Here is a 14,606-nt window from a genome sequence, read left to right as displayed (position 1 = left end):
GCTGCTCGTCTTCATATACCTGATCGACTGTAATGAGGGAGAGATCCTCAAATGGAGTCTGCCCTTCGTCTTTCATGCTAGGGGAGAGGACCTCAAAGCGATTGTGTATTTCTAAACAATCAGAGTGAACCCTGGGCCTCCTACTTCTTTGAGTCACGTTTCTCCATATATCTGGCTCCTGTGTTGCTGAACTAGCCTCCTTCTCAGGGGAGTCCCCTGTCTCCTCCTTGGTGGGGACGGTGTGCTCTGTTGCTTCCAAGAAGAGCTCCAGCTCTCTAATTCTTTGGAGCGTAGCTACACGTTCCTCCAGTTGCTGGACTTTGTCTTTTAAAAGGGCAATCAACATGCAATTGCTGCAGGTAAAGCTGCCTGCAACCTTTGGCAAGATGGCAAACATTGCGCAGGAATCGCAGGCGACTGCAGCTGTTCCCTCCCCTTCCATCTTGAGATCGTGTCGTTGGAGGTGGCTACAGAGGTCCTCCATCATAAAAAGCTTGAAGACAGGACAAATAACTTCCCCCACAAAAAAACCCTAGGTCTCCCCCAGCAAACGTTTGAGACTAGCTCCCCTAAATCTAAAAGATGGGTATAACTGCGCGCGCCTAGCGGCGCGCGCCACTTCCCTGCAAACTCTGATAAGCTCCTCCCACAGCTAATCCCCTGCCTCAACAGAAACCCTGCCCCCTCTGACCTTTACACAGGGAAAACAGCTAATCAGCCACAAAGAAACACACACACACAAGAAAAACCCTTTTTGCTCCTTCTTCAACTGCTGCCCTGCAGACTCTGATAAGCTCCTCCCACAGCTAATCCCCTGCCTCAACAGAAACCCTGCCCCCTCTGACCTTTACACAGGGAAAACAGCTAATCAGCCACAAAGAAACACACACACACAAGAAAAACCCTTTTTGCTCCTTCTTCAACTGCTGCGCTGCAGACTTTGCATCAGTTAATATTTTAAATTTTATTCTGGGCTTCTTGCCCTGCCAGACAAATCTAGAAATGTCTCTCTGCCACTTCTTGAAACAGTCTATTTTGTCCAAAATTTGCAATGATTGAAACAAAAATAACATTCTTAGCAATACATTCATCTTTATAACAGCAATTCGGCCTAACAAGGAAAGCTTCAAATTTGATCAAATTTCTAAATCTTTTTTAACTTCCGTCCAACATTTTTCATAGTTATCCTTAAACAAATTTCCATTTTTAGCTGTCATGTTAATCCCCAAGTATTTCACTTTCTTAACCACAGTCAAACCTGTTTCATTCTGAAACTTCTCTCTTTCTATCGATGTTAAATTTTTCTCCAAAACCTTAGTTTTTAGTTTGTTCAAGAAACTGGCCACTCTCCAGGCACCCGGCTTGATCTCCGGTTGACCTCCCTGTCTGCATTCCCCGGCAGGATACAGGCTGAGGTCGCGATAGGCGATCCTTCTCAGCGTGAGAAGAATACACCCCCTCTTTCCTGCCCCCCCCCCCGGGCAGGGGAAAGAGATAGATAGAAATGTATTTACATGCCTTTATTTCTGTCTTTGCAGCGTTACAAAAATCATGACTGCTCTCTTCAAACTCCAACAGCCGAGAGAGACTGACTCCTCCGGTGCTTCGCACTGTGAATAGACTGTCCCTCTGTTTCCCACGGAACAGTCCCAACATTCCCATTATGTTTTGCTTTCAAGCTACCAGCTCGCGGCCGCATTGCTTCTATATCGTAACATGGTCCATATGAATCAATGTGAGCTGCGAGCAACGCGTGATCCAGAGAAGAAAACAAACAGTTGTTATACATATAACACTCCCCTGTTGTTTCAGTTCCACCCTTGGAACTACCCGCCACTGGTTTCCCCAGTGTACCTCTCTGGTTGTCTGACTTCCAAGGAATGAGTGCATCCGCATTACCTTGGCTAGGGAATGTAGTGTTACACTTAGCAACTCCCTGTTGTGTCTTTGTCTCTGACTTAGACACAGCTTCAACCTGTCTTGCGTTGTCAACAATAGTAACACATGCTACAGCTGAGTTAGCAAACTCTTTTGAATACCTCTTGGGTGGTACACCCTTTGTAACTCTCTCAGACCTGCGTATGAGGTGCTGATCCTCTCTGCTCACTGGTTCAGTCTCACGACTCTTTTGAGAACCAGTTCCAATAGTAAACAGTGGTTCATCCTTCACCTGTGAAGGTCTTTCCATTGTGTGAGATTTCCTCTCAATGACTGTGTCAACTGAGCTCTTTGAGCTATCACTGTCACTCTGAGTACCACTGTAATCAGTAAAATCATCATCATCTGAATTGTCCTCAGTGGGAAATGTGTGAACAATTACGCTCTCCTGTTCAGGAGCACTCTCTAGAAATTTCGTGAGAATCACCTGACCAGATTCAGACAGAATCACTCTGTAGAGACCCTTTTCATAACCCACAAAAATGCCTCTAGCATTTTTTACTCTACCTGGAGCATCAGATTTCACATGAGACCCAAAAACCTTAAAATGGGCAACAGAAGGCTTTCTATGGAACAGCTTCTCAAAAGGAGAACTTCCTAAACCTTTTGAAACCTTTCTCAACCAAGAGTAACAATAACACATTAATGACTCCGCCCAATACTCATGTAGCAAATGTGAACTCAGCAATTGTGCCTTCATGCCATTTTGCAATTCTTTGTTCACTTGCACACAGACACTTCTGTTCCATGCTTCTGCAGAAACAGCAGTCTTGTGCCTTATCCCTTTCTTATCCAGGAACTCCTGAAAATCCTATAAAAGAAAAACTGGCTTTTCATCTGTGAAAAGACAATCAATGTTAGCATTATGAACATTCTTAACCTTGTCACAAAACTCTTTAAACCTGTCTAAGGCTTCTTGTGGTTTCTGCAATATACCGTATTTTTTGCACCATAACACTCACTTTTTTCCTCCTAGAAAGTAAGGGGAAATGTCTGTGCGTGTTATGGAGTGAATGCCTGCGGGTGGCAGGGGGGATCTGCTGCAGTCATGAGCAGAGGATCCATGGTTCCCCTTCCTTCCCTCCTCCGTGGTTACAAAGCATGGATCCACATGGATCCTCAGGATTTTTGCATTGGGCTACTCCAAACTCACTGTCAGATCACATGTCTGTGGCCACAGCATGAACCACAAAAATCATATATCCACTATTTCGTTTAGAATATTTTTTCCCTTGTTTTCCTCCTCTAAAAACTACGTGCGTGTTTTGGTCTGGTGCGTGTTATAGAGCGAAAAATACGGGTATATACCCACACATAATGAAAGAAATAATCCACACACACAAGATAATATCTTGCATTGCCTCTAGATGGTGCTAGAGGACCAATCACATCAGCATACACTCGCTGAAAAGCTTTGGTTATTTGCGTTGTCTTCTGGACGTTTTTCGACACACCTGCGAGAGAAATCATGTTAGAATCAGATGCATTACAATTCATGCAAATCACTTTGATCAAAAGTCAACAAATACAGTCCATCTTTCTCTCTGGCAGAAAGATACAGCTCTCCATCTTTGAAGATTTTGCAGCTTTCTCTATCATAGGACAAACCAGGAGGACTCCCTGAGTGAGTGCTTGAGGGCCCTGCTCTTGCCACTTACCATCTGGCTTGGGGCGGGGCCTGGGGCCTCATAAGGACTGCGTGCGGCTTGCTGCCTGCTGCCCAGGAAGACTCCCTGAGTGAGTGCTTGAGGGCCCTGCTCTTGCCACTTACCATCTGGCCTGGGGCGGGGCCTGGGGCCTCATAAGGACTGTGTGCTGCTTGCTGCCTGCTGCCCAGGAGGACTCCCTGAGTGAGTGCTTGAGGGCCCTGCTCTTGCCACTTACCATCTGGCTTGGGGCGGGGCCTGGGGCCTCATAAGGACTGCGTGCTGCTTGCTGCCTGCTGCCCAGGAAGACTCCCTGAGTGAGTGCTTGAGGGCCCTGCTCTTGCCACTTACCATCTGGCTTGGGGCGGGGCCTGGGGCCTCATAAGGACTGCGTGCTGCTTGCTGCCTGCTGCCCAGGAAGACTCCCTGAGTGAGTGCTTGAGGGCCCTGCTCTTGCCACTTACCATCTGGCCTGGGGCGGGGTCTGGGGCCTCATAAGGACTGTGTGCTGCTTGCTGCCTGCTGCCCAGGAGGACTCCCTGAGTGAGTGCTTGAGGGCCCTGCTCTTGCCACTTACCATCTGGCCTGGGGCGGGGCCTGGGGCCTCACAAGGACTGTGTGCTGCTTGCTGCCTGCTGCCCAGGAGGACTCCCTGAGTGAGTGCTTGAGGGCCCTGCTCTTGCCACTTACCATCTGGCCTGGGGCGGGGCCTGGGGCCTCATAAGGACTGCGTGCTGCTTGCTGCCTGCTGCCCAGGAAGACTCCCTGAGTGAGTGCTTGAGGGCCCTGCTCTTGCCACTTACCATCTGGCTTGGGGCGGGGCCTGGGGCCTCATAAGGACTGTGTGCTGCTTGCGGCCTGCTGCCCAGGAGGACTCCCCTGAGTGAGTGCTTGAGGGCCCTGCTCCTTCCTGCCACTTACCATCTGGCTTGGGGCGGGGCCTGGGGCCTCATAAGGACTGCGTGCTGCTTGCGGCCTGCTGCCCAGGAGGACTCCCCTGAGTGAGTGCCTGAGGGCCCTGCTCCTCCCTGCCACTTACCACCTGGCCCAGGGCGGGGCCTGACAGGCCTCACTAGGACAGTTGTTACTGCCGGAGAGGCACAGAGTGTTTTTAAAATGTTTTTTTAAAAAAAAAAAAAATCTGGATTTTTTTGTATGTGGGGGTGGGATTGATGTTTGGTTGGGCTTGGGGAATTATTATTTTTTATTTTGATGTTTTTGTAATTTTTAATGTTTCTTGTTTGTATTGTTTTATTGCCAGTGAGTCTTGGGGAGGACCGCTCCCCCTGCAAGCCCATTCTCCACCTTGGGCCTGGGGGCGGCCCCCATACTCACCACCGCCACAACTCTAAGGACACTGCTGCTGTGGCAGCAAATGTTTAAGCGTGTTATATATTTTAAAATGTTTTAAAGGTGTTTTTACTTTTTATTTTGCTGTACCACCAGAAACGGTGGTTTTTTATTCATGTATTTTTATTTTGTTTTGTTTTATTTTGGGTTGGGGTGGGATGGTTTGTTGAGTGGGGTGGGGATTGGTTTTGTTCCGGTGTATTTTTTGTTTGCTTTTATATTCTGTAAATGGAGGCGAGTATGAGGCTTGGGATTCCTACTGTGGAGGGGCGAGGGAGGTATGGCGGTGGGGGCAGATGGCATAGGCGAAGGGGATCGAGATACGGATATGCTCGTACCCCTTCCAATCTGCGCCCCATCCCGAGAGACGAGGGTAGGGTGAGAAAGGATTACTCACCTCCGTCACTGGTGTTGTGCAATGCCAGGTCTATAGGCAACAAAACCGCCACCCTGCGAGATTTCATCATCTCGCAGGGGGTCGACCTGGCTTGTGTGACGGAGACCTGGGTGCGCGAAGGGGTAACTGTTACCTTACGAGAGATGGCGCCCCCGGGTTTCTCCGTCCTCCACCAGTCACGGACTGTGGGCCGGGGGGGAGGGGTGGCATTATTAATCCGGGAAGATTGTTCTTTCAGGGCTCTACCACCGCCATCGATCCCCGGCATTGAATGTGTTGGCCTAGTGTGGGGCTCCGAGGTGAGCTTGGCTGTCTGGCTGGTGTACCGGCCACCTAGCGCACCAGCAGCCACCCTGTCAGGCCTGCTGGAGGCGGTGGCCGGCTGGGCCTTGGAGTTCCCTAACCTATTGGTATTGGGGGACTTCAACATCCATGCTGATGCCACTCCCTCCTCACAGGCTCTGGACCTGGTGTCTACCATGGCGACACTAGGGCTCTCCCAGTTTGTTTCGGGCCCCACACATCAAGCAGGCCACACGCTGGATCTGATCTTTGGCGCTGGTATAGATGTGATCATGTTTCCTTCGATGAAGGTGCCATGGTCTGATCACTATGCTATGAAAGCCAGGATTGATGTTCCACCCCCACCCTGCTTAGGTGGTGAGCCGATTTGGGCTCGCCCGCGGAGGCTGATGGACCCTGATAGATTCCGCCAAGCCTTGCGGGACCTTTCTCCCCCTGGCGACTCATTGACTGAGCTTGTTGAGGGCTGGAATACCCAGCTCCTGGCAGCCATCAATGAGATTGCACCTAAGCGCCCTCTGCGACCCCGCAGAAACCGGGCTCCCTGGTTTACTGAGGAGCTCCGGAAAATGAAGCGGGACCTCAGACGGCTAGAGCGAGTATGGCGGGGTGCCCGTGACGGAGCCTCAAGAACATCTTATAGGGTTTTTATGAAAACCTACGAGATGGCAGTGAAGGCCGCTAAGAAGTCTTACTTCTCGGCCTCCATTGCATCCGCTAGCTCTCGCCCGGCGCAATTATTTAGTATAATTCGGTCTTTAACGTCCCTCGAAGGACAGCCAAATTTAAATAACAATTCGACACACAGCTGTGAGGCATTTGCGAGCTTTTTTGCGGAGAAGGTCCTGTCGCTCCGCCATGACCTCCCTGCCAATTTGGATACAATAAAGGAACTGGAGGCCCCTCGACTGTCCTCGGGTCCAGTACTGGACCACTTTGACCGGATATCCCCAGCCGATGTGGACAGACTCCTCCGAGCTGGAAAGCCCACCACTTGTCCTCTCGACCCGTGCCCGTCTTGGCTGATTAGAGCATGTCCAGACGAGGTGCGGGCCCCCCTGGGGGATATCATCAATTTGTCCCTTGGCACCGGGACATTCCCAGGGGAACTGAAGGAGGCAGTGGTGCGTCCGCTCTTAAAGAAAACATCATTAGATCCCTTAGATCTATCCAATTACCGCCCAGTTTCGAATCTTCCATTCCTGGGTAAGGTGATTGAGAGAGCGGTTGCTGAACAGCTTGGTAGGTTTCTGGATGAAACATCGGCTCTGGATCCATTCCAGTCCGGCTTCCGCGCTGGTCATGGGACCGAGACGGCTCTGGTCGCCCTAAGAGATGATCTTCGTAGACAGCTGGATCGAGGCGGGTCGGGGCTGCTGATTCTTCTAGATCTGTCAGCAGCTTTCAACATGGTCGATCACGAACTTCTGGACCACCGCCTCGCCGACGTGGGGATCCAGGGCACAGTCCTTCAATGGCTGCGCTCGTTTCTCTCTGGTCGGGGACAGAGGGTGGCGCTTGGGGGGGAACTGTCATCCCGCCACTCCTTGGTGTGTGGAGTGCCTCAGGGTGCGATTCTCTCCCCGATGCTTTTTAACATCTTTATGCGCCCCCTCGCCCAGCTTGTCCGGAGTTTTGGGCTGGGCTGCCATCAGTATGCTGATGACACCCAACTCTATCTGTTGATGGATGGCCATCCTGACTCGGCCCCAGACACACTGATCAGATGCTTGGAAGCTGTGGCTGGATGGTTACGTGGGAGCCGGTTGAAGTTAAATCCTTCGAAGACAGAGGTCCTCTGGCTGGGACGGGACGATATGGGATTGAGGGGGCAACTCCCATCTCTTGCGGGGGTGCAATTAGTGCCAGCACCGTCCGTCAAGAGTTTGGGTGTAATCTTCGATACCTCCCTCTCTATGGAGGCGCAGATTACAGCTATAACAAAGGCGGCATTTTTTCATCTCCGCCAAGCTAAGCAGTTGGCCCCTTACCTCTCTCGCCCTGACCTAGCCACTGTGATCCATGCGACGGTCACCTCCAGACTGGATTATTGTAACTCGCTCTACGTGGGGCTGCCCTTGAGACTGACCCAGAAACTCCAGCGGGTGCAGAATGCCGCAGCGAGACTCCTTACGGGGTCCTCGCTGCGAGATCACATTCATCCGGTGCTATACCAGCTGCACTGGCTCCCGGTGGAGTACAGGATCAGGTTTAAGGTGCTGGTTTTAACCTTCAAAGCCCTATACGGCCTAGGACCCTCGTATCTACGGGACCGCCTCTCCTGGTATGCCCCACAGAGGAACTTACGCTCCTCAAATAAAAACATCTTGAAGGTCCCAGGCCTCAGAGAGGTTAGGCTGGCCTCAACTAGAGCCAGGGCTTTTTCGGCTGCGGCTCCAACCTGGTGGAACGCTCTGTCACAAGAGACTAGGGCCCTGCAGGACTTGACATCTTTCCGCAGGGCCTGCAAGACAGAGCTGTTCCACCAGGCCTTTGGTTAGGGCACAGCCTGACTCCCTCCTTTGGCAATCCTTACAATACTTTAGTTTATGGTTGCCATCAATTCTGATTTTAATTAATTCTTATGATGTTTTTATAATGTTGCACTATTTTAGTGTTGTTAGCCGCCCTGAGCCCGGCTTCGGCTGGGGAGGGCGGGATATAAATAAAATTTATTATTATTATTATTATTATTATTATTAAAGTCAGTCCTTTCTTTGTGATCTGCGAAACACTCAGCAGATTGAACTTTAAATCAGTAACCAAATACACATTGTTAATAGTCAAGTTTAGACTCTCAAGATACACAGTTCCAAACCCGGTCGCTTCCAGCTCCTGACCGTTGGCTTGTTTCACAGTGAAGCTTTGCTTCTTAAACGTTGAAAACAGTCCTTTGCACGACGTCATGTGTTGCGTCGCTCCAGTGTCCAAAATAAAAGCGTTTTCCACTTCTGGTGTGGCTTTTAGTGACATCAAAGCCATAACTGGTTCCACTTGGGACTTGGGACGACTTTTGCCTGATGCTTCAGGCTTTGCAGAGCTCCCCTTAGCTCCTTTCTGTTGACGTGGCTTCTTACAATTCCGCTGAAGATGCCCAGTCTGTCCACAATTGAAACAACAGACAACGATCAAAGCAACAGCCTGTTCTTCACTAGCAATAGCAGTGGGGGTGTCAGAACTCCGAGCTTCTCTCCCCCTGTCTTTGACATCTATTGCAGCAAGGCGATCTCTCTCATTGAGAACCACGGCGCAGATTCTCTCTGTCGTGAGATCTGCAGCAGGTAGAGAACCAAGCTGACTTGCAACCGTTTTATAAGTCCGATTAAGGCTGTTAATAATCATGAAGCAGAATATCTCTTTCTGTAGAGGGAAATTGCGTTCCGCCATCTGCTGGCGTAAGAATTTCATCTCTGTCAGATGCGCTTGTATATCTCCATCAGGCGCTAGCCTTAGATTGGTCAGCTTTTCAAAATGCAGCAACGCTGAAGAACCAGCATCTCTTTGATGTATTCTACGCAGCGTTTGCCAAATCTCACGCGCGTATTCCAAATTCTGAATATGCACGAGTTGAACATCTGAGATACACAGAATTATGGCCGTCCTGGCTCTCACATTCTGTGAATTCCAACCTGGCGTTGGTGCAGCAGGGATGGGGTTTTCAATCACCCCAAAAATCCTCTGATTCTGAAGCAGGGCTTTCATCTTTACAGACCATGAGGAATAATTGTCATTAGTCAGTGGAGGTGGGTAAGGTAAGCCTTCCCCCTTCTTGGCATCCATTTTGAATCCAAGCCTCAGCTCTCACTCTCAAGCCTGTAAAATCCAAGAGTCTATTGGCTGTTTACTGCCTCACACTTGGCAGCTAAACGCAAGCTGTTTTGAAAGTCCCTCCAAGAGCAGTGAGATAGACAAAACAAACGCTGTTTTCCCAGCCTCTCACAGTCCCAGCCCCTCTTCCGTTGTTGGTCAGTAACTTTCCACTGTACTGACATTTCATTGCTTAGCAACTGGACATTCCAGGCTTATCCACCCCCACCCTGCTTAGGTGGCGAGCCGATTTGGGCTCGCCCGCAGAGGCTGATGGACCCGGATAGATTCCGTCAAGCCTTGCGGGACCTTACTCCCCCTGGCGACTCATTGACTGAGCTTGTTGAGGGCTGGAATACCCAGCTCCTGGCAGCCATCGATGAGATCGCACCTAAGCGCCCTCTGCGACCCCGCAGAAACCGGGCTCCCTGGTTTACCGAGGAGCTTCGGAAAATGAAGCGGGACCTCAGACGGCTAGAGCGAGGATGGCGGGGTGCCCGTGACGGAGCCTCAAGAACATCTTATAGGGTTTTTATGAAAACCTATGAGATGGCAGTGAAGGCCGCTAAGAAGTCTTACTTCTCGGCCTCCATTGCATCCGCTAGCTCTCGCCCGGCGCAATTATTTAGTATAATTCGGTCTTTAACGTCCCTTGAAGGACAGCCAAATTTAAATAACAATCTGACACACAGCTGTGAGGCATTTGCGAGCTTTTTTGCGGAGAAGGTCCTGTTGCTCCGCCATGACCTCCCTGCCAATTTGGATACAATAAAGGAACTGGAGGCCCCTCGACTGTCCTCGGGTCCAGTATTGGACCACTTTGACCGGATATCTCCAGCCGATGTGGACAGATTCCTCCAAGCTGGAAAGCCCACCACCTGTCCTCTTGACCCGTGCCCGTCATGGCTGATTAGAGCGTGTCCAGACGAGGTGTGGGGCCCCCTGGGGGATATCATCAATTTGTCCCTTGGCACCGGGATATTCCCAGGGGAACTGAAGGAGGCGGTGGTGCGTCCGCTCTTAAAGAAAACAACATTAGATCCCTTAAGATCTTTCCAATTACCGCCCAGTTTCGAATCTTCCATTCCTGGGTAAGGTGATTGAGAGAGTGGTTGCTGAACAGCTTGGTAGGTTTCTGGATGAAACATCTGCTCTGGATCCATTCCAGTCCGGCTTCCGCGCTGGTCATGGGACCGAGACGGCTCTGGTCGCCCTAACAGATGATCTCCGCAGGCAGCTGGATCGAGGCGGGTCGGGGCTGCTGATTCTTCTAGATCTGTCAGCAGCCTTTGACATGGTCGATCACGAACTTCTGGACCACCGCCTTGCCGACGTGGGGATCCAGGGCACAGTCCTTCAATGGCTGCGCTCGTTTCTCTCTGGTCGGGGACAGAGGGTGGCGCTTGGGGGGGAATTGTCATCACGCCACTCCTTGGTGTGTGGAGTGCCTCAAGGTGCAATTCTCTCCCCAATGCTTTTTAACATCTTTATGCGCCCCCTCGCCCAGCTTGTCCGGAGTTTTGGGCTGGGTTGCCATCAGTATGCTGATGACACCCAACTCTATCTGTTGATGGATGGCCATCCTGACTCGGCCCCAGACACACTGACCAGATGTCTGGAAGCTGTGGCTGGATGGTTACGTGGGAGCCGGTTGAAGTTAAATCCTTCGAAGACAGAGGTCCTCTGGCTGGGGCGGGACGATATGGGATCGAGGGGGCAACTCCCATCTCTTGCGGGGGTGCAATTAGTGCCAGCACCGGCCGTTAAGAGTTTGGGTGTAATCTTCGATACCTCCCTCTCTATGGAGGCGCAGATTACAGCTATAACAAAGGCGGCATTTTTTCATCTCCGCCAAGCTAAGCAGTTGGCCCCTTATCTCTCTCGTCCTGACCTAGCCACTGTGATCCATGCGACGGTCACCTCCAGACTGGATTATTGTAACTCGCTCTACGTGGGGCTGCCCTTGAGACTGACCCAGAAACTCCAGCGGGTGCAGAATGCCGCGGCGAGACTCCTTATGGGGTCTTCGCTGCGAGAGCACATTCATCCGGTATTATACCAGCTGCACTGGCTCCCGGTGGAGTACAGGATCAGGTTTAAGGTGCTGGTTTTAACCTTTAAAGCCCTATACGGCCTAGGACCCTCGTACCTACGGGACCGCCTCTCCTGGTATGCCCCACAGAGAAACCTACGGTCTGCAAATAATAACATCCTCAAGGTCCCAGGCCTCAGAGAGGTTAGGCTGGCCTCAACTAGAGCCAGGGCCTTCTCGGCTGCGGCTCCAAACTGGTGGAATGCTCTGTCACAAGAGACTAGGGCCCTGCGGGACCTGACATCTTTCCGCAGGGCCTGCAAGACAGAGTTGTTCCGCCAGGCCTTTGGTCAGGGCGCAGCCTGACTCCCTCCTCTGGCAACCTGCACAGAAATTTGCTTAATTGGTTGCCATCAATTTGATTTAATTAATTTTTATAATGAAATATTTTTAGATTGTGTGATTATTTGACTGATTATTTGATTGTTGTTAGCCGCCCTGAGCCCGGCTTCGGCTGGGGAGGGCGGGATATAAATAAAATTTATTATTATTATTATTATTATTATCAAGACTCAGGTATGCGAAATATGTGGCTCTCTCACAGTGCTGGTTTCATCCAAAAGCAGACACTCAGTGAACCGAAGAATGCTTCAATTCGCATTCACTCTCACAGCCATAAAATCAGCATACCTTAGGGGTTCCGTTGCTCAGCAAAAACACCTCCTCCGGTGCTCAGCCGTCCTTGTAGCTTCCATCTGCCCGCTACCATATCTTCTTTATCTCCTTGCAGAGGATGAAGTACGATCCATCAACCTCTCTTGTTGCTTTCATGGATCAAAACCATCGGCTCCTTGCTACGAGATGTTGGGAATCAAGCCTTTATCAGGAGAAACTGGCCACTCTCCAGGCACCCGGCTTGATCTCCGGTTGACCTCCCTGTCTGCATTCCCCGGCAGGATACAGGCTGAGGTCGCGATAGGCGATCCTTCTCAGCGTGAGAAGAATACACCCCCTCTTTCCTGCCCCCCCCCCGGGCAGGGGAAAGAGATAGATAGAAATGTATTTACATGCCTTTATTTCTGTCTTTGCAGCGTTACAAAAATCATGACTGCTCTCTTCAAACTCCAACAGCCGAGAGAGACTGACTCCTCCGGTGCTTCGCACTGTGAATAGACTGTCCCTCTGTTTCCCACGGAACAGTCCCAACATTCCCATTATGTTTTGCTTTCAAGGTACCAGCTCGCGGCCACATTGCTTCTATATCGTAACATGGTCCACCTCGCTGGAGAACATCGCGTCCATTCGCTGAAGGAATGCCTTAAGGTCCTTCAAGGCATCATTTTGTGTCACCATTAGGGGCCTGATCCATCCTCTCGCCCCATCCTACAGATGCCCCACAATGTAAGCAACCCTCTCCCCGTCATCAGCAAAGTCATTTTTCTGCAGCTCCAAAGCGTACTGCACTTCCGTTCGGAAAGCATTGTAGTCTTGGGGCTTTCCACCAAATTTGTGTACCAGCCCCGGTACCTTCCTTGCGATGGGGGTGGCTCTGACCTGCGCATCCTGAGCCCGTCTTTCCTCCAGCTGCGCTGTCAGGATAGCCACGTGCGTCTCCAAGTCTCAGTTCCTCTCGACCAGACTCCGCACCGCAGCTGGTTGCTCCGTCTCTCCGGCTGTTCCTGTTTGGCTCATCGTGCTGCCTCTCCGGGGCTGTGCACAAGCAACGTCAGGGACTGACGGATTGCTGTAATGGTTCTAGGGGTTGCTCGTGCGTAAATCGGCGCCACATCTGGCTGGGTTGCCTGGGTGAACCCTTTCTATCTGGACAGCCACTCGCCCGTGGCTGTCTCAATCGCTGGCAGAATCCGTCAGTGGGCGTTTCTTGAACTTCTTCCAGCAAAGAAGCTCTTTGACGCCTAGTCTCCGCCTACTTTACCTGCGCGGAGGCCTTCTGCGCAGGGAGGGTGTGGGCATCGGAGGACCCGTGCTCTCCCCGCTGGTCCCCGGCGAGGAGTCTTGGAGCCACCTCGCCGATTCCCCCATCTGCCCCCCTTCTCCAATGGTGCTACGCTGATTTCCTTCCCCAGAAGATGTGCTGCTTCTCTCCCTCCCGGGACGCTCTCCGGAATCCCTCTGGAGCCCTCCCTCTCCCTCAGTCTCTGATGGCAGTTCCCTGACACCCCCATTCCATTAACCGCACCAAGCAACAAGCTGTAAAATGCAAGTTTATTTTTTTTTATAATAATTTTTATTACATTTTTTCCAATTACAGATAAAGCAAAAAAGAATTAAAGAAAAGATAAGAAAAGAAAAAGAAAAAACCAAACCATTTCAACAATTTCAATTTTCTATCGAACTTCCCCACACCTCCCGCACAGTGCATTCTTAACAATAAATTTATCAACAAATTATAACCTTGTTTCGTGTGTTTCTTTTGTTCTTTCAATTACAATTTAAGTTTAAATCCCTTATTTTCCATTTACTCTAAAAACCAAACGTATTGTCATTTTTAACCGTTTAAACTTTGATTCTTTCAATAATGTTATCCAATTTCATATATAATCCATTCACGTTGCTGGGGCTAACCTTCCAAGTCATGCGACATCTTAAAGTTCATATAATTTATAAAACTTTTGCAAATAGTCCTTAAATTTTTTCCAATCCTCCTCCATTGCTTCTTCTCCCAAGTCTCGGATCCTGGCAGTCATCTCAGCCAACTCCATGTAGTTCATCAATTGCGTGTGCCAGTCTTCCAGTGTGGGTAAATCTTGAGTCTTCCAATACTTAGCGATAAGGATTCTTGCTGCTGTGGTAGCATACATAAAAAACGTTCTATCCTTCTTTAACACCTTTTGGCCGACAATGCCCAAAAGGAAGGCCTCCGGTTTCTTAGGGAAGGTGTACTTAAACACCTTTTTTAACTCATTATAAATCATTTCCCAGAAGGCCTTCACTCTTGGACAAGTCCACCAAAGATGAAAGAATGTCCCCTCAGCTTCTTTGCATTTCCAACATTTATTATCAGACAAATGGTAAATCTTAGCAAGCTTGACTGGGGTCATGTACCACCTGTATACCATTTTCATAATGTTTTCTTTCAAGGCATTACATGCCGTAAACTTCATACCGGTGG

Source organism: Podarcis vaucheri, assembly GCF_965113315.1.
Source record: "Podarcis vaucheri genome assembly, chromosome: W".
NCBI classification, from domain to species: domain Eukaryota; kingdom Metazoa; phylum Chordata; class Lepidosauria; order Squamata; family Lacertidae; genus Podarcis; species Podarcis vaucheri.
This window is presented reverse-complemented; position numbering follows the sequence as displayed.